The sequence below is a fragment of the Neofelis nebulosa genome, chromosome 3, assembly GCF_028018385.1.
Source record: "Neofelis nebulosa isolate mNeoNeb1 chromosome 3, mNeoNeb1.pri, whole genome shotgun sequence".
Taxonomy (NCBI): Eukaryota; Metazoa; Chordata; class Mammalia; order Carnivora; family Felidae; genus Neofelis; species Neofelis nebulosa.
In genome coordinates this window covers 147,009,957-147,035,886 of record NC_080784.1, presented here as the reverse complement: position 1 = coordinate 147,035,886, position 25,930 = coordinate 147,009,957, and the positions used below count along the sequence as shown (strand labels likewise).

At 40.3% G+C, this 25,930-nt stretch overlaps 1 protein-coding gene across 2 annotated transcripts in view; it reads left to right on the top strand.

The window, feature by feature from the left end:
* Positions 1-25,930, top strand: part of MTHFD2L (methylenetetrahydrofolate dehydrogenase (NADP+ dependent) 2 like) — a 148,022-nt gene that overhangs the window by 119,761 nt on the left and 2,331 nt on the right. The window lies entirely within an intron of this gene.

Below are 25,930 nucleotides of genomic sequence, written 5' to 3'. Positions count from 1 at the left end.
TTTTAATGTTTATTTTTGAGAGAGACAGAGTGTGAGTGGGGGAGGCGCAGAGAGAGAGGGAGACACAGAATCCAAGCAGGTTCCAGGCTCTCAGCTGTCAGCACAAGCCCAACTCGGGGCTCCAGCTCACGGACCGTGTGATCATGACCTGAGCCGAAGTCAGACGCTTAACCGACTGAGCCACCCAGGCACCCCTAGATGATGTGATTTTTAAAATAATTCCAATTGTACATTTCCTCTTGGAATCTGGTCATCAGGCAATGATTTACCGAAGTCCTAGCATGGTATTGAATGAAACCTAACATGCAGGCAGCCAAGTGTTCTAGGGTATTGGTCCCATGTTTGCGAGATTGCAGGTTGTATCACGTAGGCAATCTGAACCTGGTGCAAAAAAAAAAAAAAAAAAAAAGAAAGAAAGAAAGAAAGAAAGAAAGAAAGAAAGAAAGAAAGAAAGAAAGAAAAACCTGGGGACACATGTGCAGCAATACATTCTGGGGACAGAATGGCGAATAAGAGCAAAGTACCGACAGCACACTGCTCTCGTAGGCGGTCATTCGTAAGGTCCCTGCCAATGATGGAGCTTCCAGTCAGCAGGGGGATCTCTGAGGGTAACCACGGCTGTCTGTGTACATGTGCGTGTTACATGTACGTGCTGAACTCCTCAGGAAGTGACCTCATTTCTTTATTTCACTTGTCATGTTCAATCAGTAATATCAGATTCAATAATTTATGTGAATTTCTCAACTTCAAAGGGTAAGGATACATTTTGTTTTAAAACCTGACCTCTGGGGCGCCTGGGTGGCGCAGTCGGTTAAGCGTCCGACTTCAGCCAGGTCACGATCTCGCGGTCCGTGAGTTCGAGCCCCGCGTCAGGCTCTGGGCTGATGGCTCGGAGCCTGGAGCCTGTTTCCAATTCTGTGTCTCCCTCTCTCTCTGCCCCTCCCCCGTTCATGCTCTGTCTCTCTCTGTCCCAAAAATAAATTAAAAATGTTGAAAAAAAAAATTTTTTTTTTAAAAACCTGACCTCATTTTTTCTTTATTTTTGCACTGTCATTCTGCTTCTTGGTGACATTACAGTTACCACGTGTTTATTGCAAAATCACCGTACGCTTCTGGTGCACCCAGATGGCACAGACAGAATGTGATAGCCAGCTCGAGGCAAGAAAAGCAGAGATGTTTGCAGTTTGCAACCTTGACTCTGCTCATAGAGCAAACTTACCCAGCAGTGCAACACATCTTTTGAGACCCTTCTCTCGTATAATTGTTCCTTGGTCTCAAAGCATTTCCACTCATTCTTATGTTTAGCTAAGAATGCTTTTTGCTTGTGGGGTATTATAAAAACACTAAAAATGAGCTTTTGGGGGTGTGCGCGTATGCTTAGTCACACACGAATATGCACTTCAGATCGCATACCATTCCATTTGGCACAATCTATTAAACTGAACTGCAGTTATGCATATCTAGGTATGTAATGAAATAAAAAAGGGAAATGACAAAGGGAAACAAAGACGTAAGATAAACAGGCAAGTGCATTGGGCTGGGAGACAGAGAGGTGTTTTAGACCTAGCATCGTAACCCAGGAACTTTGCAGCCTCCCTGGCCGTCAGTGGTGTTATTGGTTAAATGGTAGCAGTGACAGGAGTGGCTCCTTCCAGCCCTTGTGTGTGCTGCATCTTGGACATCCAGCTGAGTGCTACCAAACGGTTATGTAGAAACACAGAAACTTTGGGTAGGTCAGGCTTTTCTGCTTCTGTCATAAGGCCACGCCCATCTTATTGATAATATTACCCTTGCTCACCCCCTGGATCACAGAACCAGGGCCCTAAGGAAGACCTGGACTTGGTAAAGAAGACCTTGCCAGTGAGGCCGTGACTCAGCCACCCGGAGGAACATGCAAGTGATAGGTTTTGACATGTTGCTCTTCAGGTTCTTCATCGGGACTTAACCTGAGGTGAGGGATGATCCCTCGGCTGCAAAGGAGGAACTCCAACTTGGGTTATGCCGTAAAACTTGTAGGCAGCCGTGGCTGCAGGTTGCCAGAGGGAAAGTGTGGCTGCTTTGTGAGTATCGGTGAACATTTCCCTCTCACTGTATAGCCAAGATAAACAAATGGGTGTAGGTAAAGTCAAATGTTAAAGTAAATTGTCCTTGCAGACATTTTCAGCTCTCGAATAAAGGAAACAGGGTGGCCGTTGGTGGGAATGATTTTTAAAGAAAAATTTCATTCATGGACCCCATTTGAGAAATATTAGAAATATGTAAATATTTGCAAATTCAGTGATTTGTGAAACCAGGAGTCGTTTGTATCTATTTTCTTTCTAAGAAAATATGGATGCCTACGTGTAATCTTTATTATGAGATGTTTTGGCCTCAGTTTTGAATCAGGCACCTCTCCTCTGAGTGCTATTTTGTATCAGATACAGCATGAGGCTTGCATCACCCTTTACTATAGTTCTTGATGGAAGGAGACATAAATCATCCTAAATATTTCTTTTTGTTGCTAATATCAGGTTTTGGTTTTGGTGTAAATACAGTTGTCTCCAGACTACATCTTCCTTCATCTTCTAGGGTTTCCTGTTCTCACTTTTTTCTCTGCTCTGTTCTCTGCTTCCTTCTTTCTTCATTCTCCTTCTCCTGAGCCCAGAATAGAGTCAAATGGCCCTTCCTGAGCTGGTGGCCTAGAGGGAAATAATTGTCCCTCCCTCCACCATTCCTCCAACAACTCCCTTCCACCTTGGTCACAAAATTGCCAATATTCTTAGAGAAGAGGCAGGCAAATCTAGTAGAAAATTATGCGGAGAGTAAGGAAGGTAGGAAAGGATTTCTTACATGGGGAAACCCTCTTCTCAGGTCATTTGGAATTATTCTTTATTTAGTGATAATAGTAGTTGGTGTTTGAGCGGTGGTTACCATTCTCAGCCTTTTATACCCCTAAATTATTCATTTAATTCTTATGATAGCCCTATAAGATAGCCGTATAAAGTATTGTTATTATCCACCATTTTACAGAGGCACACAAAGCCTGGGCATCTTTGCCCAGAGATGACACATAATGGGACACTGTGTGTTCATAGCCAGGCATTTGGAATTTCTACCCTGCTTTGTCTTCACTATTCTGTATTTAACTATGTTAATACTTTCATTTTTCTTTTTTTTAAGTTTATTTTGTGTGTGTGTGTTTGTGAGAGAGAGAGAGACAGAGAGAGAGAGAGAGAGAGACAGAGACAGGAAAGGAGAGAGAACCCCAAGCAAGCTCTGTGCTGTCAGAGAGGCTCAATCCCACGAATCATGAGATCATGACCCAAGCTGAATCCAAGAGTCAGATGCTTAACTGACTGAGCCACCCAGGTGCCCCAATACTTCCTTTTAAGACATGAACTTATTTCTTTTATGTTCCCCCTAGGATATATACAATAGCAAGTTTTAAAAGTGTCTAGACAAGAGTATCAGTGTATGTCAGCCCTCACTCTATGTGGTTCTGATATGCACAGATATCAGTTACCATAGTTTAGTTAAATAACACCAATCCTGCAACAGAGTGGTTTGAATTTCAGTTAGTTTGCTATATTACCTGTAACTGCATTAAGTGCAAACTTTTCTGCCAGCTCTTCAATGTAGAAATCATTATGCAAATAACAAATATGCACAGTGATCTGCGGCCAATGACATCACTTCTTCTAAGTCTGTTGGTGATTGTTCATGGGACATCTTACTCAGTTCAGTGAAGTGTGTAGTTCTATTGACTCCTTTTTTCCCACTAATAAACCACATGACATTTTATAAAAGTAGATCACAAACAGAGGGAATTGCCAGCAAAGATATAAAAAGTGATAATGCTGAAAGATTCTGGATATGGAGCCAGAGGAACTTAGCAAAGGTGAAGTTCTCCATGTAAATGAGAAAAGTAGTTGCTGCTAAAAAGACAACAGTGTCCCAGAGGAAGTGACACTGGCATAAAACTTCACATAAAAAGAACTCTCAGAGCAGTGCCTGGATGGCTCAGTCGGTTAAGTGTCTGACCTTGGCTCCAGTCATGATCTCACAGTTTGTGGGTTCAAGCCCACGTCTGGCTCTGTGCTGACAGTTCAGAGCCTGGAGCCTGCTTCAGATTCTTTCTCTCTCTGCCCTTCTCCTGCTCGTGCTCTGTCTCTCTCTCAAAAATAATTAAACATTTAAAATAAATAAATAAAATAAATAAAAGAACTCTCAGATATATTTAATGGCATTAACATGCAAATACAAAATGTTAGAAGCTGATCCAAATTTGGAAAGGAATCTGAAATTCACCAAGGCATAGGAAAGATGCTCACCGTATACTGCATGGTATGTGACCAGAAGAACACAAAAACTGTTCAAACTACTCTTGATAAGTTTTTACAAATAAATAAAAGGCTTTAATACTCAATTTTTCTAGTGTTTTAAATAAATTATGGCATACTAAATAAATGTTTTACTATTTTCAATTCCCTATACATTTATAAACCATAGAGAGAGAATTTTTAATGTTTTCACCAACATTTTTAAAGGTTACTGAACAAATGTAATGTCCTCCAATGATTATTAAAACTGCTCTGCGCTGTTTCAGCTTGCACAGTCATTTGTATGTTTTTTTTTTTTTTCTGCTACTGTGAAAAGTGAGCACTGCCCATATTTATCTCTATGTCTAGGGAAATTAGTGGTCATAGAGTTCAAATTCAGGTCCAATGCCATGATCGCCTCTACTATGTGACTGTTCAGTTGTGTTTGATTATAGTGTCTCAGGATTACTACCCAGGTATGTTGTTGAGGGTTGCAGGTATGCTTGGCTTAGCACCTTTCCTAGGAAATCCACACTGGTGCTTTTCTTGATAATAGATCCAAGTTAGGACCTTTCTTCAACACCATTCCTCTCTGGGTCCCTTGAGGAGTTAATGGGGCCTTAAAGTTATTACTGAATTGAAACGCTATTTTGGTTTGAATTGATCCTCAATCATAGAATTCAAGATGGTACCTCATTGCTTCCAGCCTCTGACAGGTACCACCATTCCCCTTCCATTACCTGAATACGCCTCTCCCTTCTAATTTAAGGCAGTAAAAGAAGAGCAGTATTTTAAAAAGCATCTGTGATAAAAATTATTTTGTATGTCTAAGAATTGTTTGTAATAACTAACAATCATGCAACAAGTAATTTATCTGAAAAATTTAGATTTCCTATACAGATTAAAAAAATAATAACAACAGTGGAACCTATCTACCTTCTCCTGGTCATTTTCCATTAGTAACTTTGAGAGAAACTTCATACATTTCTAACAAATAAGACTGTATCCTCATAAGATGGAAACGAGAGATTATGTGGTATGAGTTGTAAATTGCTTCTTCTGACTGGAAAGTAGTCTGTAGTCTTGGACAAGCTCATAATTATGCTGCTTTTATGACAGCAGTTCTCTGAATGGATTTGGTGAACTGAACAATCTAATTAATGACTTCCCGTGCTGTTAATTCAGGCTAACCTGGTTCACATTGGCGAGTTCTCAGGCCCCATTTGCACCTCCTAGCTACCACACAGATGTTTCTGTAATCTTTTGAAGCTTTTAATAGCTTTGCATCAGTTTTATGATGAATTCTTCAGGGATTGCAATGGAATGAAAGGGACTGGATTGTCTGCTCCTTGTTCTTTACCATCTCTCCTCCCTGTCTTCCATTCCTGACCACACCTCTCCACTCACTGGTCTGTACCAAAACAGGGAATAGAATGATGCTGGAAAGAACTGCTGAAAAAGGAAGGAGAGAGGCAGGAACAACATGTAGGCTCTTTTCTCAGAGTCCAAATAGGTGGGGCTGATGTCCAAGAGTGATCCTCTCTGCTGCCCTGCAGGTACAGGACTACATAGAAATTACAGAGCTAAGTCTAAAGGTACATTACGGTGTTGATGAAACCAATTTAAATTATAAGAGTAAAGAAGCCACATTATATGGAAAAGAGGGCCTACTCTAACACAAGCAATTTTTTTTAAACTATAGTTGCTTCCAGATGTTTTGCGTCTGCATATTTTACATTGCTTGAGGAATATGTCTTATACCCTTAGATTTTTATCAGCCATTTTCCACGCAGAAGTCCTGGTTCCTGGTTATGTTTAGTGAATATATCATAATTTGCCTCACTCTGTCTCTTTGTTAAATGATCAGTTGTTTCTATTTTTCCCCTCTCTCAGTATTATACCAGATGATAGATGAGGCTGCCGTAACAAAGGAATGACAAAATACCTGAACTCCAAGATAGCTTAGCTGTCTTCTACAAAAGTCTATGGAGTTCGACAGCCCTTCTTCATTCAGGGAGACTGTTTTCATCCATCTTGCTGTTTGTGTTCGTTTGATAAAACTGCCATAAGTAAGTTCCAAACACTGCATGGCTTAAACAGAAATTTATTTCTCACAAATCTGGAGGCTAGAAGTCAGAGATCAAAGTGTCCCCAGGGTTATTTCATCTGCGGCTTCTCTCTCCTTGACTTGTAGATGGCCAACTTCTCCCTGTCTTCACTTTGTCTTTCCTCTGTACATGTCTGTGTTCAAATTTTCTCTTCCTGTGAGGACACTAGTCGTCTTGGATTAGGGTCCACTCTAATGGTCTCCTCTTAATTACCTCTGTAAAGACCCTATCTCCAAATATGGTGACATTCTGAAGGACTGATGGTTAGGACTTCAACATATGAATTTGGGGGAGTCATAATTCAGCCCATAACACTGTTCCACCTGAACCCTCTTCTTATCCACACAGTTGAAATTGAATTGCCTGCTCATCCATGTTTTCTTCCATCGAAAGGTAAAAGAGAGACGAGGGCATGTGACTTTACCTTTAAGAAAATTGAACTAAAAGTTGTATGCATCAATTCTGTGAGCATCCTATTGACCTGAATATAGCCACATGGCTACTCTATGTGGGAGCAAAAAGGATGTGGAATCCATAAGCTCTAGATGGGAAGTCATACTTGGATGAATAATGATCCATTCTGTGCATAAGAATTTGAAGACTAATCTCTTGACAAAAGAGAGACAGAGACAGAGACAAAGACACAGAGAGATTTCCTCATCCAGCATCTACATACAATTCAGTCTACCCTGAATTCTTTTAGTTGTGAATACCTCATTGCTTTTTTAGTCAGTTTCAAAACATGATCCACGTATTAACTCTTTCCTGTGGGTCAGTGGATGCCTAATGTCAGTGAAGTCGTGTCTTGGGTCAGATCTTACAATATTAACTCTGAACTCTGTATATAAAATATATACACTAAGTGTGGAGCCTACTTAAGACTCTCTCTCTCCCTCTCCTGCCCCTCCCCTGCTTGCCTGCACCCTCGAAATATATATATATATATATTTGTTGTTGTTTTGTTTTGTTTTGTTGCAAAGTGTAGATAGTACAATCTCACCAAAATGTCTTCAGTTCTAATTAAACTCATTTTTATTATTCAATCATCAGTAAAGACAAGACACTTTTTTTTTTTTTTTAATTTTATTTTTATTTTTGGGACAGAGAGAGACATAGCATGAACGGGGGAGGGGCAGAGAGAGAGGGAGACACAGAATCGGAAACAGGCTCCAGGCTCTGAGCCATCAGCCCAGAGCCTGACGCGGGGCTCGAACTCACGGACCGCGAGATCGTGACCTGGCTGAAGTCGGACGCTTAACCGACTGCGCCACCCAGGCGCCCCGACAAGACACTTTTTGACAACTTCATGCAATATTGAAAATTATATCAGGTCCCTTTATGGTTTCCATTTTCATGTCTCTTTACTGACCTTACTTTTGATCTCCTGGTCATTACTGATGTTTTCAGTATAGCCCTTCAAATTCTTTGAGTCATACTTTTTTACTGAAATGTATGTCATACAATATGTTCACGACTTGGAAACATAGCTAGGGGAGAAGATCTAGATGCCTGCCTTGACTCAGCCACCATCTGCAACTCATCCTGAATAGGAAAGACACGCAAGTTACCACCTGCTATGACCAGAAAAGAAAGAGAAACCCACAAAGTGAGACATGGCAGGAGAGCATGAGGTCTACTTAGGGTCTGCTGGGAAGGGAGCCAGCTAGGTGGTCCCTGAGCTTCTTCTGCCCCTGCTCGTCTTGCTGTGGCACAAACTGGCCCCAGGTGACCTGCTTCTTGAGCAAGGGTTCCCAAAGTGTCCCAGGGTAGGTCAGAGTGGGTGATACTGATTCCAGATAGATAGGGTAATAGCAGAGACAGGCCAGCCTTGACTAAATTGGGTCGTTTGAACGAGAGGTAGGGCTGAACGCCTCACGGTGGGAATCTGCAGTGGACCCAGGGTCCCCAGCCCTAAGAAATGGAGCTATTGCTGCTGCTGTGGGGCTCAGCTAGAGACCAAGGGCCTTGGCCAGGCATACCCCAGAGAGACTCCAGTAGTGAGGGCAGTGGTACTTTAAGTAAGCTCTAGTGAAACCTGCAGGAACTAGGGGAAAGCCTATTAGAAAGTCCTATCTGCTGTTCCTGGGCTCAGGGCCCACATAGACTCTGCATGTCTCCTGGTTCGAGTACTAAAGTTTTTGTATGTATGCCCAGCCAGGTATTTTCGCTGATAACTAGTGATGTTGAGCATCTTTCCATGTACTGGTTGGTCATTTGGATGTGTTCTTTGGAAAAATGTCTTTTTATGTCCTCTGTCCATTTTTTAATTGGATCGTTTGTTTTTTGTAATGAGTTGTTTAAATTCCTCAAGTATTTTTGATAAGGTATTTGGGGGGTAATAACCCCTTATGTGATATATGATTTGCAAATATTTTCTCCTATTCTGTACATTGCCTTCTCATTTTGTTGATTGTTTCTTTTGCTGTGCAGATGCCTTTTTTGCTTGAAGTAGTCCTGCTTGTTGATTTTTGCTTTTGTTTTCTTTGCTTTTGGTGTCATATCCAAAAAAATCATTCCTAAGACCAATATCAAGGAACTTTTCCCCTATGTTTTCTTCTAGAAATTTTATAGTGTTGGGTTTTATATTTAAGTTCATTAATTTGGACTTAATTTTTATAAGTAGTATTGGATATGGGTTCAATTTCATTTTTCTACATATAGTTAGTTCTCCCAACACTATTTACTGAGCAAAGTATCCTTTCCCCACTAAGTGTTCTTGGCTCCCTTGTCAAATAATAGTTGACATTGCATTCAGGGGTTTATTTCTATGCTTTCTACTTGGTTCCATTGGTTCTATGTGTCTGTTTTTATGCCAGTACCATAATGTCTTAATTACTCTAGCTTTCTGGTATAGTTTGAAATCAGGAAGTGTGATGCTTCTAGCTTTGTTCTTTTTTCTCAGTATTGCTATTGACTATTCAATGTCTTTAGTGGTCTCATACATTTTTTTTTCCATTTCTGTGACAAATGCCACTGAATCTATAAATGGCTTTGGGTAATATGGATAATTTAACACTATTAATTCTCCCAGTCCATGAACATGGGATATCTTTCCATTTTTTGCGTGTGTCCTCTTCAATTTTCTTCTTCAAAGTCATGTAATTTCCATTGTAAAGATTCTTCATTTCCTGAGTTAAATTTATTCCTAAGTATTTTATTGCTTTTGATGCTGTTGCAAATGGGATCGTTTTCTTTATTTATTTTTCATATATTTCACTGTTAGTGTATAGAAATAACACCAATTTCTTTATGTTGATTTTATTTCTTTTAATTGTTTTTAATGTTTTATTTTTATTTTTGAGAGAGAGAGAGAGAGAGAGAGAGAGAGAGAGAGAGCATGCACGCGCACAAGGGGGGGAGGAGCAGAGAAACAGAGAGACGGAGGATCTGAAGCAGGCTCTGTGCTGACAGCAGAGAGCCCAATGTAGGGCTTGAACTCATGAACCATGAGATCATAACCTGAGCCGAAGTCAGAGGCTTAACCGACTGAACCACCCAGGTGCCCCTCTGCATGTTGATTTTATGATCCAGCAATCCCACTTCTGGGTATCCAAAGGAAATGAGAACAAGATATCAAAAAGAGATCTATGTAATCATGTTTGTTGCAGCATTATTCACAATAGCCAAGATATGGAAACAAAAGTGTCAATCAGTAGATGAAAGGGTAAAGAAGATGTGGCATATATATATATTCAATTGAATATTTTCAGCCATGAGCAAGAGGGAAATCCTGCCATTTGTGACGACATGGATGGACCTTGAGGGCATTATGCTTATTGAGATAAGTCAGACAAAGACAAATGCTGTGTGGTATTACTTATACGTGGAATCTGAAAAAGCCAAATTTGTAGAAACAGAGTAGAATGGTAGTTACCAGGGGCTGGGGGCGGGGGTGGGGGGAAGCTGGGAAGATGCTGTTAAAGGGTACAAACTTGCAACTAGAAAATGAATAAGTTCTGGAACTCACGCACATCATAGTGAATCTAGTCAACAATACTATATTATATACTTCAGAATTGCTACAATACTAGATCTCAAGTATTTTCCCACAAAAAAGAAATGATAATTATGTGGTGTGATACAGGTATTAAATAAAGCTATGATGGTAATCATATTGCAGTATATAAATGTATCGAATTAATCTGTTGTACGTTTTAAACTTACACAATGTTTTATATAAATGATATCTCAATTTTAAAAATTAAAAAAAAAACAAACGACAGTGTGGGGGATCTTAAGTTCAGGCTGGGACACAGTGGGGACTAGGGCATGGGTAGGGCCTTCCCCTCCCAGTGTTATTTGTTTGCTGTCCGCTCCTCAGTGCCCTGCTTGCTCTTTGAAGCCTCCCATGGTGTTCTGTGTGCACCCTCCCATGGATAGGCTGGGAGAGCAGTGTGGCCAAGTGTCCTCCTGGAGCTAGATTATCCCACCCTGTAGGCAGTAGAGGGATGACACAGGACCAACACCAGCTCATTGAACTACTGGAGGGAACAATTTTCATGAGAGTCCGTGCTCAAACTTTGGGAGAAATGTGTGGATGGGGAGAGGATGGTCCTAGGGAGGGAGGGAAAGGGAGCTCCTAACCTGACTTGCCCTGGACATTAAGGAAAAGGAGAAGGCCCAGATCTTGGGCTGGTTCATCTGTCCATCTTACAACCTGCTCTTTTCTTAAACTACATCAAGAATGGTACACCCTAGCCTTGCAGGGGTCCCAACAGCTGAGCTCATTTCCTGCCAATGATTTTTTGTTCTTGTCCCATGATTCCCAGCACTGTACAGTCTGAGGGGCTTCTCTGACCCCTCACAAGAGCCCTTTGCAAATAGCACTGACGAGCACAGTGAGAAGGGAAGGAGCCACCCATGGCCCTCTCAGGAATTCCTGGAAGCCAGAGCAGGGCTGAGGCTGGGATGCAGTAGGGGTTGAAGGGATATTATGTGTCAGGCATTGTGACAGGCATTTGAGATGCAACGATAATCTAAATAGGCAAAGTCCTAACCCGCAGGTAGCTTACATCAGGTTGGAGAAGACAGATAATAAACAAATGCATACACATCCATGTAATATATTAAGCAGTGTTTGGTGTTACAAAAATAAAACCAGATAAGGGAGGCTAGAGCATTAATAGAGTAAGGTCGCTAAAGAGGGTGTTCAGGGAAGACTCGCTGCCAACCTGAACAAAGTGAGGGAGGGAGCTGTGGATTTATGGGAGAGGAATATCCCCCCACGCAGAGCAGAAAGTGTGAAGATTTAGAGGATCAGCATGCCTAATGGCTTTCATGAGCTGCCATAAGACCATTGTAACTGGAACAGAGTAAATAAGGGGAAGAATCGGGGGGAATAAAGTCCAAGAGGTAGCAGCAGGGATGCCATATCATGTAGGTCCTTAGAGGCCATGGAAAGGAATTTGGATTTTACAGTAAAGTAAAGTAAAGTAAAGTAAAGTAGCAAGGCTACTGAATATCAAGTAGACCTTAGAGAGGCTGGGATATAAATAGGATACCTGTTAAGAGGCTATTGTAATTATCCAAGAAAGAAATTATCCAAGATGGGGTGTGGACCAGCGTGGTAATGGGTGAAAGTGTTAACAGGTGGTTAGACGGTAGATATAATTTAAAGGAAGGGTCGGAATGATTGGCTGAATGATTAGATATAAAAGAAAGAGAAGAATCAGTTATGACTCTAAGAGTTTTTAAATAAGCAAGAGCGAAGGTGCCAGTTCTAGAACCCTGTTGAGATGAGTCTGAAAAGATGAATGAATTTCACCTAAGTGTGCGTATATAAGGTGGAGAGGGGGCAGAGGGAGAAGAAGGGGCTCTTTCCAGGTGAGAAATAGCGGATCAAAGGCAAAGAAGAAAAATTGCAAAAGGTCTTTTGTACTCAAAAGTAACTCAACATTGTTGAAGTAGGGAAGTATGACACTGTAAACAATTGTGAATTGTGCCCCAAGCAGCTGGAGGCTTACTTTGCATTTTTCAAAACATCTCTACTTGACAGGAAATCCCTCCTACAACAAAAGGGAGTCTATAATTTGGGACTCTATCTGGTCAGAATTATTCCTCAAACTTCCAACCCCGTAGTCAAAATATGAGGACAAACAGGGGTGTAGAATTATATAGTACCATTTTCTAAGAAATATTAGATGTGGAACTAAAACCTTGGAGTGCTTTTAAAGCAGCTTTTAATCTACATTTTCCCTTCTTTTACCATAGATCTCTTGTGTATGCCTAGTATTTCACCTTTGAAACCTGAAGGTTACCTTTTCTCTCCGTGCTCTTCGTAGGTTATGTCCAATCTTTCTTAAAATGATTTCAATTTGGAGTCAGGCTGACTTAGGTATGAATCCTAGTTCTGTTGCATAAAACAATTATGATCTTAGGCAAATCCCTTCACCTCTCTGAGACTTGATTTTATCATCTGAAAAACAGATAATAATGCCTATCTTATAAAGTTGTTATGAAGATTATGTGAAATAATCACCTCACATGAGCTAATGTATGTAGCTTGCTGAGTATGGTCCCTGGCAGAAGACAGTATGTGTGTGTGTTTGTGTGTATGCTCATTATTTGCCTTTTCTCTCCAGTCTCACTTTGGTACTAATCCAGAAGCACCTAACTTCGCATTGCAGTTACCATCCTGCTCCTCACTGCTTTTCTGACCTCCACTCTCTTCTGGTCAAGTCTGTTCTTCACCCCAATATCGTATGAATCAACTTGAAGGCACTCATGCTTATCCCAATCTTCTTGAAACTCCCATAGAAGGTCTTCCCTGCCTTGCTCATTGTGTTCTGGCTTCTGTACTACCTTGTACTTTCACTTGGTTGTTCCCTCCTGCCTTGTATGCCTCTGTAAGGTAAGCTTCTTGCCCTGTATTCCTTTTGTATCTCCATCCCACAGCAGGTTTTCTCCTTCTTAGTCCTACCACGGGTCACATGTATGATCATCCTCTGTACTTATAAATCTCTAGTGTTACAATTACATCACAGGAGTAATTCCTTAAAGTTGCCTTAATGGGAACAAAAGCTGCCACTTGAGGTGGCATCAAACATATTATTAATCTACAACAATCCAGATCCAGCAATAATACGTCCACTGAGACATTCGTGGATTTACTCAACACACATTTCTCATTCAACGTATCTTCAAGGTACTGGAGATATAGCCATGCACAATATAAAGTTCCTGCTCTCATGGAATTTATATTCTCCAGATTACATGTTAAAGCGAGGTTCTTTTGGGACACCTGAGCGGCTCAGGTCGGTTAAGCGTCCAACTTCAGCTCAGGTCATGATCTCACAATCCATGAGTTCGAGCTCCACATCAGGCTTTGTGCTGTCAGCTCAGAGCCTGGAGCCTGCTTCAGATTCTGTGTCTCCCTCTCTCTCTGTTCCTCCTCCGCTCACACCCCCTCTCTCTCTCTCAAAAATAAATAAAGATTGAAAAAAATTTTAAAAAAAAGTAATGTCTCAAGTTTTTATTTAAATTCCAGTGGGTTAATAATACAGTGCAATATTAGTTTCAGGAGTAGGATTTAGTAAATTGTCACTTACTTCTGGCACTCAGTGCTCATCATGAGTGCCCTCCTTTATACCCACCATCCATCTAACCCATCCCCTACCCACCTCCCCTCCAGCTGCCCTCATTTTGTTCCCTGTAGTTAAGAGTCTGTATGGTTTGCCTCCCTCTCTTTTTTTTTTCCTTCGCCTATGTTCATCTGTTTTATTTTATTTTATTTTTTTAATTTTTTTAACGTTTATTTATTTTTGAGACAGAGAGAGACAGGGCATGAATGGGGGAGGGTCAGAGAGAGAGGGAGACACAGAATCTGAAACAGGCTCCAGCCTCTGAGCTGTCAGCACAGAGCCCGACGCGGGGCTCGAACTCACGGACCGTGAAATCATGACCTGAGCCGAAGTTGGCTGCCCAACCGACTGAGCCACCCAGGCGCCCCTCATCTGTTTTATTTTAAAGTAAGCGTCTTTTGGAAATGGTTTGGCACTACTTACTACCAAGTGTGTGTTATACGAGATGGGAAAGTCAGAGAGTATTGCCAGTTTCTAAGGAAATGGCACTAGTTTTGAACAACTTGATCACTTTATTATTATTATTATCATTATTATTATTATTACTATTGTAAAAAAAAAGTTACCAACACGATTTTCAGTGTTAATCATTTAATTTGATGATGCGTATGTTAGTTCAGTCTGCTATAACAAATTACCACAGACTGGGTGGCTGAAACAATAGCATTTATTTTCTTATAGTTCTGGATGGAGTAAGTCCAAGATCACAGTGCCACCATAGTCGGATTCGGATGAGGACCCTCTCCTGGGTTACAGACAGCTAACTTCTCATTGTATCCTCATCTGGTGCAACGAGTGAGAGAGCTCTGTGGAGACTTTTCAATAAAAGCATGAGTTCCATTCTTGAGGGCTCCACCCTCATGACTTAATCACCTCCCAAAGTCCCACCTCCTAATTCCATCGCATCCTAGATTAGGATTTTAACATAGAAATTTTGGAGGTACCCACACATTCAGTTCATAACAATATGGTCAGTCTGACTCAAGATATCAACTTTTGTGGTAGGTAATTACAAGGTAGCCCCCAAATCCGGCTCAAGTATAAGGGAAGGCCTAACACTTTAACCCAGAGGTGATTTCTTCCAATCATTTCAAAAAAGTTGATGGAAATTTGCAAAAGCTTCTTTGAGAGAGACTGTTACTAATGCTGTGGTCATAGTGCCCATGCAGCTCATTTCATAAAACAAGTAGTAATGGTCACTGTGAGATCTCTGTCAGTGAGCCAGCTGCCCCCACTGTGGCTCACAACGTGCTTACATTTTACGACACGACGCTCATTGCGAAGTCTAGATCTTTGAAATCAGGTCAGCTTTAAAGATCTTTTTAGAAGGTTGTATTTGACATCGAGCAACCTACCTTTATAGAGAATAAAGTCGAAACATAAAAAGGACATCCACAGGAACAAGAGAAGTGCCCAGTGATTCTGTAAGTCTCTCTTCTTCTTTTACACCTAATGATGAGATTTTTTTTTTTGTAGTTGCTTGTCAGGACCCCATATTACAATACAAATGTCGATGGAAGGATATTTTATCTCCTGCTATCTTGGGTTGATTATGGCAGGGTACCAACATTAAGGCCTTGCCAGGAGATTTGGAGGATGCTCCAGACAACCCATCTAGTTTACAGATGTGTCACTGTATGATAGGAATGTTCAGTGGTTTGAGGAAGAAGGACTGGGAAGAATGACAGGAGTAAATGACGATTATGTTTCTTTTAAAGAAGTCATGAAAAGGACATATTGTTAGTCTTTTTGGTAGAGTACTAGAAACATACATGGCAGTGATCCTTACTCTGGCCTACCAAAATGGAAACTGGCAATGGTAGCTGACACCCTCCATGGTCAGAAGGGAGGTTCCACTGATGGGTCATAGACAGAGTTCACAGAAAGCAATTTCAAATTTTCATTTGGTGATTGATTTGCTATTTGGTCCCATCGAATGCCTTCTGGGTGGTCTGAACGGTACTTTTTGGTATTCACATCTGTGAGACAGGTCGCTGGATATATAGAGATTTGATTTAATGTGAGGAGAAAAGTAAAGGAAAAAAAAAGGCTTAGCCGCCCTACACATACAGATAGCATTATAAATAGGTGAGGGATGCATTGATCTAACTGCAGCCCACCAAACTACTGAAGCCAATGCACTTTGTATAGAAATGTGGATCAGAGTCTCTTTCTCTTGCAATCCATCAGGACATTAATCCTGTCCATCCCATTAGTGCCCCAAAGGGTGCTGTGATAATGAATGTCCTCATACATGTAGAAATCTTGTAGAAACCCCAGAATCAGCCAACCAGATAAATGCAAGAGGAAGCATAGTAAATTACCTTTGGGGCATCTGATTCCTTGTTGCCTTGCAAGAGTTCAATGGTGAGCCATTCACTTGTCAAGGAGCCCTTTACTCTCTCTGGTTCATCATCAAATGCTCTTAAGTGTCATTTTTATATCAACTATATGAGAAAGTGGAGTGTTTTCCATATTACCGCCTGAGTCATACTATTTTTCCAGTCCTATGCCAGTCAGGTTTTTCTGGTTGTTATTCATGTACTTCATTTTCCTGAAGCTTGTCTCCACTTCATTATAGTGGATGTGTATAGAGGTCATGTCTAAATGGCCTGCATTTAGAAGCATGGGAAAATTCTCTAAGCATTTAATTTAGACAATTACACATGTATACTAGACAGGTGAAATTCATATGAGAGAAACAAGAAAATTTCCATCTGCTGTCTTGCCACACATAAGGAATCATTCCTTTTCCTTTTGGGGAAGGAAGTTGGTTTTAAAAATTATTTGTGGCAGGGGTGCTTGGGTGGCTCAGTCGGTTGAGCATCCAGCTTTGGCTCGGGTCGTGGTCTTGCAATTTATGAGTTCAAACCCCGTGTCAGTCTCTGTGCTGACAGCTCAGAGCCTGGAGCCCGCTTCGGATTCTGTGTCTCCCTCTCTCTCTTCCCCCTCCACCACTCATGCTCTCTCTCTCAAAAATAAATAAACATTAAAAAAATTGTTTTAAGGGGCGCCTGGGTGGCGCAGTCGGTTAAGCGTCCGACTTCAGCCAGGTCACGATCTCGCGGTCCGTGAGTTCGAGCCCCGCGTCAGGCTCTGGGCTGATGGCTCGGAGCCTGGAGCCTGTCCGATTCTGTGTCTCCCTCTCTCTCTGCCCCTCCCCCGTTCATGCTCTGTCTCTCTCTGTCCCAAAAATAAATAAAAAACGTTGAAAAAAAATTTAAAAAAAAAAAAAAATTGTTTTAAATGATTTGTGGCATTGTTGCAAATCTGACATGCCATAGAGTACTTCCTTAAGAATGACAGAGAACTGGACAAAATACAAAGAGAGATAAAACAATATTACAGGAACTTGAGACATCAGTTTCTCATCTTCCACCCAAAAATACATTTATAAAGCACAAATATATTCTTTGACTTTGCCAGAATATACAATTTCCAAGCCATAATAGCAAAATTAATGGTGTAGGTATATCTGGAAACTCTATTAGCTGGAACCTTTGGAGTAGTATATAATGTGCTGAAGCAGAAATTCACTATCTGCCAAAGAATCATTGAGTCTTCCTAACAAAGTATGTTAGGTGAGAGTTTGGGTTATTAAGTCCAGATGCTAGGAACCTGAGAACATAAAGTTTCCAGGGGAAATAAACATACAAGCCAGAGACACACTGTCATGAGGCATGCATTGCTGGTACCAAAGATTAATGATCCCATACATTTTCTTTTATTCTTACCTAAGTTGTTAAAGGGCATTTTGATGTCTCTTAAGTTGCTACTCGTATCCTTCGTGAGTAATCTTTCCACACCTTGGACTGGGCACCTAGTTTCTTCCATCATCCCTGTCATCCCCTCAAATTGGAAACATGAAACAACCTCTGCTCCATAGTTCTGGCTCTAGTCCTGACCTTGAAGCACGGTTGTCTTCAAGTAAGAATAATGGAAAAGATGTCAAGCGCGCCGATCTTAATTCTTTGCTTTAGAAATCTGAAGCCAGTAACTGAAAAAAAAGCAGTCATCCACACGGTGGAGAAAAAGGAACACAACAGGTCAGATTCCAGATCTCAGACTACAAAAGGATTTCTTGGGGGGAGGAGGCGCGTGGGTGGCTCAGTCGGTTAAGTGTCTGACTCTTGATTTCAGCTCGGGTCATGATCTTATAGTCATGAAATCCAGCCCATGTTGGGCTCCATGCTGGATGTGGAGGCTGCTTTAGATTCTTTCTCCCTCTCCCTCTGCCCTTCCCTCTTTCCCATTCTCTCTCTCTCTCTCTTTCAAAAACAAAAACAAAAAAAGATGTCTTGGATAATAATTTAATGACATTCAGGGACCTAAAACTTTATGAAAATACAACATGAATGTCTCCGTAATTTAGTTACCTGATTGAAAAACTATTAAATTGTATACATTTTTCACTCCCGACTTCTCATTTTGCAGAACTGGCTATTCCTACATATAGAAGTGTGTTCATTCACGGTCTTTCCTAAAAGCTTATTCATCTGGACACAATAACTACAGCTGTCATCACCCAACCTAAGTGTCCTGACTCCTCACCTCCGGGTCACGTAGCCCGTGTCCACCTCCCCTGCCTCATCTACTCTGTTTTCCTCATGTACTTCCATCGTGACGAACCTCTGTCAGCTCCTCCGTTGCATCAAATTCATTGTCGGATCAAACCTCCTTTGCCTTTACTACTCCTTTATGTCTGCATTGTATTCTCTCCTTTTTCTTAACACGCTGGCATCCATCAGATCTTGAAGCTTTTCTGTCACTTTACAAATCTTTCTCTGATGCCCATATCTGATTCCTGTTCCTTCCTTGAGTCACTCGCATACAACCAGCATTTATTACCATCCTACACATTTTAGTTGATGTTCCTACTTTTTGTTTATCTCCCTTTCCTCCACCCCTGATGATAAACTCATTTGAGAAATGTGCCAATACAAAACAGAGAGTTTCCCCATCTGATCTTATCTTGCCGAAGAATGTATTTTTTCCTCAAATTTTAAAAATACTTTAACCATTGCTCTTAGGTTAATATCTAAAATTATTAACATTTTATTCTAGGCTCTACATGAGCAGGACTCTTCCTCTTCACTCTACATGTCAGCCCCCACCGGCCTTCTTGCCATGTTTCCAACCCGAGGGAGGCTTCTTTCCACCTTTGTCACAGACATGGTTCCCCCCTGCCAAGAACACTGTCTACTCCCCACCTCTCCATTTCCCATGGAAACATTGATTTATCCTTCATGTTTCTGGACTTGGCATAGATAAATACCACAAATGCGTGTAGTGCTCAGTTAGGTCCTCCCTCCTAACATTTACATTTGTAGTACATTTCATAGCCATAGTTCAGTGATCATTTAGGTGATTATATTTTTAATATCTCTCACCCAGTTACACTGTAAGTTCCAAGGGACAGTGACTATGGCTGCCATCTTTCTCCAGAAACGTTTGTGGTGATTCTGTCTGGGCCAATCTGTAGCCAGTGTGGGAATAGTGAATAAGTTAGGAAAATATGCAAGTATTCAGAAATAATGCAAGACCTTAAAGGGCCAGATCATAAAGGGCCAGATCATAAAGGACCTTAACATCCACAACAAAGAATTTATACTTTATCCTGGAGACGGTGAATATTCATCAAATGTTCCAAAGCTGAAATGATCTACTCTATGTTTTAAAGAATAAACCTGGCAGCAGGTTAGAGATTTCATTTCTAAACCAAAAGACTACTACAGTAGATTATAAAAAAATGAATAAACATTTCTTCTGTCCCCATGTATTCATCTCTTTGGTGACGCAACTTTACCAATATCCTTATCCCGAGACTTTCAAATCTGAGTTTGACCCTGTAACTTGCTTTGACCTATGGGACATAAGCAACTGTGATTCAAGCATTTGCACATCAGGGTTTGCCTGGGGCCTGACTGGGAGACCTGGAGGTCCCCAAGTGAAGTATCCTTAATGAAGCAATGAATTTCAACCGTGTTTTAAACTTCCTCTTTGCTGCTGTTAACATGTGTGACACCCTCTCCCTCACACAACCACTATTAGAAATCTCTCTCACTTCACCAACGATTCTCAGTGGTGTGCCCTAACATCATGAGGTGGGAGAAAGTAGATGTAATTTGACTGCTTTTCTCAGGAGACTCCAGCATACGTTGTGACTGCGAATTGAAAATCACTGCTAAGTTTCATGGATCGATGAGTGAACTCAGTCTGGGGAGTTAATGAGCACCACAGAGGAAGTGACATTTAACTAAATCTGCAAGGGAAGAATAAATATTCATCAGGTGAGGAAATGCAGAAAGGGTATGTCAAAGAAAGAGAGTAGTATGTACAGAGGCAAATCTTGCAATTCAAATAAGTGATTTTATTTATTTATTTTTTTTATTTTTATTTATTTTTATTTTTTTATATTTTATTTTATTTATTTATTTATTTATTTATTTATTTTTTAATGTATGAAATTTACTGTCAAATTGGTTTCCATACAACACCCAATGCTCATCCCAAAAGGTGCCCTCCTCAATACCCATCACCCACCCTCCCCTCCCTCCCACCCCCCATCAACCCTCAGTTTGTTCTCAGTTTTTAACAGTCTCTTATGCTTTGGCTCTCTCCCACTCTAACCTCTTTTTTTTTTTTTTTTCCCCTTCCCCTCCCCCATGGGTTTCTGTTACGTTTCTCAGGATCCACATAAGAGTGAAACCATATTGTATCTGTCTTTCTCTGTATGGCTTATTTCACTTAGCATCACACTCTCCAGTTCCATCCACGTTGCTACAAAAGGCCATATTTCATTTTTTCTCATTGCCACGTAGTATTCCATTGTGTATATAAACCACAATTTCTTTATCCATTCATCAGTTGATGGACATTTAGGCTCTTTCCATATTTCAAATGACTGATTTTAAATGGTCATCTCTTTTCTTGCTATACAACTGAATGTAGACTCTCTAATATTCTAAATCATCCTCAAGGAAATCTATAGCATTTCCTTTGCAGTGTCTGAAGTTTATAGGGAAGTCATTCAAATAGATTGTCATGCTAATTGTTGCCTTTCTTCAAAATAGTCTTTATTTTCAGATACTTGCTTTAACCAGGACCAACTCATTTCCATCTGAATCTCATTCCCCAGAGCAAATTCCATGCAGATAACAATAGGATTTGATGATTGTTTTATTTGCCTCCTTTGTCCAACAGTTTCAGTAACTCTGAAATCGTGTTAACTTCACAAAATTGAATCTCAACCTGGTTTTGCCATCCCTGAGCCACTCATGAAAATCCTGATACTGATCAAGATCTAATGCGTGCTCCCCCGCTGGTTGAATGTTCATGTTGCCACTTTGCTTTTACAAAAAAACCTACGTTAGTATCTGTTTTTCCTAAGTGAAAGAAATCCAACGAGGATTTTAGCTTTTCTGGAAAAAAAAAAAAAGTGCAAAACGAAAAGCGTTCAGCATTTGTTTTGCAGTGAGCATTACAAAGGCAGTGTGCACCCTGAGCTGGGAGAGCGGCGCCACCAAGCTCCTTCATCGGGAACAATGCAACATCCAGCCGCCATAGCTTTGAACTGTGTCTGTGAGCGTCTATGCTTATCTTCATTTATTTTGTGCACCTGTTAGCAAAATATGTCCTAAGGTGTCAGAAAAGCCAGAGAGGTGTGTTTGTTTGTTTGTTTGTTCATTTGTTTGTTTTTAGGTCTGTGAATGCTCACATTTTTTTCCATACAAATTAATAGTATTTGCCTCAGCTTCATACCATTTTGACTTATGAAAGTTTTCATAGGAATGCTCTACTTTTGGATAGCAGAGGGGGAGCCTGAACCTTGTTCTCATACATCCAGAATATTTGGCATTTCCCTTAACATACACACATACTCCCTCACACCTAAACACAGAGTAAATAAGTCTCTGAAGGAAATTACTGCCTTAAAGTGCTTCTATAATTCTTTTCAATAAAGCATATAGAACGTTCCCCCCCCCGCCCCCCCCCCCCCCCCCCACAGAATAGGATTAATCTTTAAAAGCATCATCTTCTATGAGCAAGTGCAAACCTTTGTCTGCCCTCAGGGAAAGACCAGCCAATGAGAGATTATTCTGGTGATGTAATGCTTGTTAATTTACTCTCTTGCAGACATGATTGGGGAAGATGCTTTTCAGAGCATCAAACGTATTGAGTTTAACTCTTTCTCACATGACTAATTTTAGCTCAGAAGCCACTTCTGACACTTCATAAATATGTCGTGTAGGACAGCCCTGGAATAGTCATGCAAAATCATTAGACTATAGAAATCCTTTTAAGCATTGGCATCTGTACCCACTGGCATTTGCCAATGAAAATTCCCTACCTTTCTTGAGAAATCAATATTTCCATATCCTGGTTGTTATGTAAATAGGCAATACATTAACACTAGCCAGCAGCAGATACAGTTATATTTCTTTCTCAGATGTAGATTCTCATGAAAATCAAATCAAAAGGGATAAACACCCAAGATGTTTTTTTTTTCAATCAAACTCCTCACAGTTGGCCTGTCGTGACTATACCGACTTCATTTTCATATTCATCCACTTTATTTCAGAGATAAAAAATATTTGAAGCAAGCACTTGGATAGTCAGGTGTGTGTTCATAGTGATATCATAATCCTTTGCTTAGTGAGTAATGTACAGAGCTGATGCAACTGAATGCTTATGAACGTCCAGAGAACCCCTAGCCCACATCAGGTGAAGGCCCATTACCCATCACGTAGTGTATTTCTATGAAGTCATAGGCAGGACAAGATACGTGTGTGTTAGTTTTTGCCAGGAAAACGTGTAAAAAAAAAAAAAAAAAGCAGACATAAGCTCCAGATTTCCAGCAGGTATTATTTTGCGCAACAGCTCATTCCCCTTCCCTCTCCCAACATTCCAAACCTCACTTTTTGGAGCAGAAGAATGCAATGGTAAGCATATTGTGAAAAACATAATTTGGAAGAGGAGTGTCATGATACCTGAGCAGACCCGTGGTTTATCTGATCTGACGCCCAGGAAGAAAGCAGTTCAGACTGCTAAGCCAGCTGTGTAATTTGATGTGCTGGACGTAATTCAAAGACGACAAGCTGTGAGGACTCACGGGAAATATGCAGGAAAATGTTTTATTCGGACTTAACGCTTTGTTTCCTTTCTCAGACGATCCTCCCCCCCACTTTGAGAAAACTGAGTTCATTTTTGGCACCTGAGTCTTTCTTGGGATATTTATATTTATTCGGGTCATGGTAATGCAGTTGCACGGGGTTATGGGGTGGAATGATGGCATCGTGGGATGTTTCAAACCTGGCTGTAAATAATGTCGCTACCATACAAGGGAGTGGTAAGTCACTTTAACTTCGGGGAGACATACTTTCTCCATCTATTAAAATGAAGTAATAATTCAATGTGAATTATTCAAATAATATATATAAAGTTTTTGGCAAGAAGTAGGTACTCACTGAGAGTATTACTCAGTATTACTCAATAACTGAGGGTTATTACTATTTTTTATATACACATAATTCCAAGCTGCTTTACCTTTCCAAGTTGAAAACCAAATTATATAAAAATGACTATTTACCCACAGCAGATTCCCGGACACAATGAATTTTATCCACTTGTTGATTGTGAAATGAACCATTTTGTTTTCCATTGAAGATTTAGTTTTTACTTGATTCTTCATTTACCATATCATTCAGTAGTCTTTTATTTTTAACCATTAATGTTTCAAAGTTAGTACTTTACAAATACATGATTTTCTATACAATCAGTGTAAATAGTAGTAATATAGTACATTTCTTCTCGAGATCTGCTGATATTTTAATGGCATGGCTTTTCCAAGTCTATAGAAAAGGTCCTGGAAGGCACTGGTCATGCTAGTAAGTCAGCTTATCACAAAGTAAGGGTGACTGGGTAGCTCTGTCAGTTAAGCATCCAACTCTTGATTTCAGCTCAGGTCATGATCTCACAGTTTGTGAGTTCAAGCCCTGCATCGGGCTCCACGCTGACGGTGTGGACCTTGCTTGGGATTCTCTCTCTCACCCTCTCTCTCTCACCCTCCCCCCACTCATTCTTTTTCTCCCTCTCTCAAAATAAACAAATAAACTTTAAAAAATAGTAAAAAAAAATGGAGTTTGTCATGATGAAGCAAATTAGTAGCTTGAGTTTTTTAGTAAATTAGCATGAACTAAATTGTTTGCATCCTCTGACACATTCCTGCAAATTGATTTTAGATTTTAAATTTCAAGGGCTATTGAGTTCACCTTAACAAAATTTACCAAATGGCTAATCTGTGCATGGAGAGACTCTTGAGATTAAAAACAATGGCGACAGCAACAGCTGTCAAGGCTTGGTTTCTCCCTTCCAGGTGCTAGGGTCTAGTTAAGGGGACAGACACCACAGTGTGTTAAGTTCCATAACGGAGTAACGTATAAGGTTACTGGGAACCCAGATGGTGGGGCTTTGAAGTCAACGTTGGAGGGGGAAGTTTTTGAGAAAAATCATGCACAGGTTTGGCTTTTAAAGAATTGTAAGGATTTTTCTTATATGGATAAAGTAGAAGAATATTCCAGTTGGAAGGAATAGCTAGAGTGCAAGAAGAAAGTATTGATAATTCATGGCTATTTGTGAAATGGCTGTTGACCTAGCCGAGTGTTTGACGTTGGATAGAAGTGTGGTGAGGGAAATGGCACATTCATGTGTAGAGAGGCTTTTTGGAAAACTAATCTACTACTTTCCAAATCTTAAGTATTCTTATCTCCTCTTGGTTACATACCATGAGAAGGTTGATAATACATACTAGCTAGACTATTTTTCTTTTTGTGATGTCTTTAAGCCTACTTGGACTTTTCTTCAAGTAAAAGAATATTATTCCTTTGCTTTTCCTCTGATTAAAAAAAAAAAATTCTTGGGGCGCCTGGGTGGCGCAGTCGGTTAAGCGTCCGACTTCAGCCAGGTCACGATCTCGCAGTCCGTGAGTTCGAGCCCCGCGTCAGGCTCTGGGCTGATGGCTCGGAGCCTGGAGCCTGTTTCCGATTCTGTGTCTCCCTCTCTCTCTGCCCCTGCCCCGTTCATGCTTTGTCTCTCTCTGTCCCAAAAATAAATAAAAAACGTTGAAAAAAAAAATTAAAAAAAAAAAAAATAATAATACTTAAGGTCTACAAAGTCTAATACTATAATAGTAAATAATACTTAAGATCTGTTACTTTTGATTCATATGGGAAGCACATACGAGCAAACTTGTAAAAGGCAATATGTCTTAAATAATATGTGATTAAGAATGCCAGAGTGTGCATTGAAGAAGCATTGTCTATGCTAATTTTGTAAGTTATCTGGGAAAACTTCATTGTTCACATTCACATGGTGAAGCACTAAACCAGCAGGTCAAAGTATGGAGCCATTCATGTGTAATAATGTGGGTGTGAAAACATTCTTAAATAAAACTTGCTGAAAGTTCTCTGTCATTTTCTTTGAGTCTATTCACTGAATAGAAGTCTGCATACCTTAGAACAGGACTATGTGTATATGCTCAGTAGTTCAGATATGTTTGATGATTTTTATTAGACTTGCACTGGAATGTATTATCCACACATAAATGATGCTGTTGTTACAACAGGAATTTTCCAATTTAACAAATGGTGTGTGCTGAACTGTCTATGTCCTGTTCCCCCTTTGTGACCAATAGCATGTATTTTAGGAGTAGTTAATGAGAATTACAGGTAGTTGGGTCAATCACGGATTATGGATTTTTATCATGTCAAACCAACGGCATGGAGATTCAACTTACAGTCTTAGGATGATTAGACATCATACACAGGATTGTTTATCTAAGTGTGTGAGTGTTTCTAGCCTACTTCATTCTAAAAATGTTTTGAGGTTGTTAGAGTGATATGCGTAATGCAGAAAAACCCACTCTATTCTGTTTAATTAGTTAAAC